The following is a 2,722-nucleotide window of genomic DNA, read 5'->3' on the forward strand; positions in this document are numbered from 1 at the left end:
CATGCCTGCAATAACTGTAATACAGTATGTATAAATATAAAAACTGGCATGCAAGTGAGAACTGCCACCCGCAGAACTGCCCTGCCTATTCAGATTATGCCCATGCTCACGCACAGGTACAAGGTCCTCCCCAATTCATCCCCAAACCCCATGTTAGCATGGGTTGCAATACAGTCACTAGCACACCATGTGCATCGCTATAACAATTCAGCAGTGTGTTAATAGAAGGCCTCATTAAAAATGTTATAAAGTATTGGTGCCACCATAAAGTGAAGGCTGTGTGTCTTGTCGTCACACTTCACCCACCCCTGGGATCCGCTGCTGTCAAAACAGGGTACCACGCAGGAAAAAAGGCCATGAGGATGATCAACAAGAGACAATCAGGCATAAGAGTCCACTGTTTTTTTAGTAACTATTACTGAACTACAAGACAAATTATGGGGGGTGGGGGGTTGTTTGCTTGTCTTTTCAATGTGCCCAAGTAGAATAGAGAGATCAATTACATTTATCAAATACTGTCCTTAAGTCATGAAAACCTCACTGCATCTAAAATGAGGTTGGAAAAAAAAATCATTAATATTTGTACATGCAACAGGAAGCAACCATGTACTGGCCAAAGGGACCTCCCAGGTGTTTCCCATCTCTTAAATCTTTGAGAGATGCAATGGCTCAGAGCCAGCTTTTATTTGCCTTGCTCTCATGGTTGACTTCTACGGGTCAGAGGAGCAAGATGTGGTTCTGAATTCTCACACCCAGACCCCATCCATACTCCTGTGACTTCTCACATCCCTCCAAATTCATTCTTCCTATACCTTTGGCACCCCGACACATTAGGGAGTTGGGACTGGGTCTCCAGAGCAGACAGAAGGAACCACGTGGCAATCGGGAGTAACGACAGGAGGATAACACAGCGGTGCAACCTCCCAAAAGTGCCCATCAGCCTCCACTCACCTGAAAATGTTGATCAGAATCACTGAGGATATCGAGTTTGCAAAGCACTTTGGGAGCCTTCAGGAATAGGGTGAACAATATGTTCATGTTACTGACAACTTCCTCCTCTTTAATGCAACTTTGCACTGCTGTTCTTACTTTGCACTGCTCTTCTTACACTTGGAAGTTATCTTCCAGCATACATGTAGCAATTAAGCTAAGGAAATGTCCCCCACTTTCAAACTTATTACATCAACAACGACAAAAAAGAACCTAATACAAAGTAAGAAAAGAATAAACCTACCTATATGTCCAGAATAAAGCCAAGGCTTTATTTTCATCGCCTGATGTTAACAAGGATGGATTTTGTTTGCTTCTAAGTCTCTAGAATCCTCTCTTTCCTCTAAAAAGGAGAAAATGTATATCGTGGGCACCACCTAATGGACAGAACAAGGGTTTTTCTTAATAACAACCTGAAATACAGGGGAAGATTCATATGAACCTTTCTTCATTCCCAGTCATTTTTTATGACAATATTAAAACTTGACTCATTCTGCACAGGAAACTAAAATGTTATATAACTACCCCAGAAAGCCTTACTTCTCTCAATCAAGCAGTTGTTTCAATGTCATCTTTCAGATGGCTGTCACCTCTAAACCTTCCTGGCTACAAAGACGCCAAGTATCTCAAAACCGTAACTTTTGCTGGGCTTCCCCCCCACCCCCCACTGCTTTCCTTACAGGGCGGAGTAGACAATTTAATGGAGGACAACTCATTCTTTTTGCAAGGGTGTTGAGTAACCTCATCTTCCATGGACTGCACTAAGAGCCTCAAGTACTCAACACCCTTGAAATTCAGGCCAAATAATGGGAAAATGTCAAAGGTCAACATGAAAAACTATGCCTATCTAGGTTTTATTTCCTTGCATTGCATTGCACTACCCTCTTACAGGGCCAAACACCAGACTGGGACTCCAGTATCCGAGGCACTGTGCAAACAGAGACAGTCCTAGGACAAAGGGCCTGCAATCTAAATAAGCGGGAGTAAGACTGGAAGCATTGTTGTCATCATTTTACAAATAGGAAAATGAGGTACAATGAGTTTAAGTGACTTGCCCAGGGTCACACACAAGGTTGCGACACCGAGAGATGGAACCTGAAGTACCAGTGTGCTGCCTTAACCCCGAGCTCTTTTTCCTCCCTCGTCTTGTCTACTTGGGCAAATTGGAAAGGTTTATGTTACATCAGCCCTTAGGCTGAATATGGTGAAATCTGTGTCAGCGCATATGGTCGCTCCTACTTTGGTTCAAGAGGGACTTGCTTCCATTTAACTTAACCCTGTTCTCAATTTAACCTACACAGGATGCTTCTCTCTCTTATGAAAATAACCAAGTGCGCACCGGGGTTTGGACCTGATTAGCTAGATCAGTTTAAATTCAGACCTCAGATTATACCGGTGCAACTTTCCTGGCAAGACAAGTGCTCCACCTGATTAAAAGATATAGAGATCCTCTCTTTGGAAAAACAATTTAAAGCAATGCTTTAAGAAATGCCAAGAGCAAGGATTTACAACTAAGGCTAGTCAGGGGGACCCTTTTATGAGTCATACCAGACAGGTTATTTAGATGTCTGCTGCAAAGGAAAAATGAAGTGTGCAAAGTGGCCACAGGACAATTCAATTCTGGAGAACACTTGGCAGGTTAGTTTCAAAAGCAAAGCACAAGCCAATGAACTTTGCTGGCACAAGGCTCCACAGCTGGATTCCCCCTTTTTTTTTTTTTTTTTTTTTTTTT

This window comes from Gavialis gangeticus, unplaced genomic scaffold (assembly GCF_001723915.1).
Source record: "Gavialis gangeticus isolate Ggan-Ray unplaced genomic scaffold, GavGan_comp1, whole genome shotgun sequence".
Lineage (NCBI taxonomy): Eukaryota > Metazoa > Chordata > Crocodylia > Gavialidae > Gavialis > Gavialis gangeticus.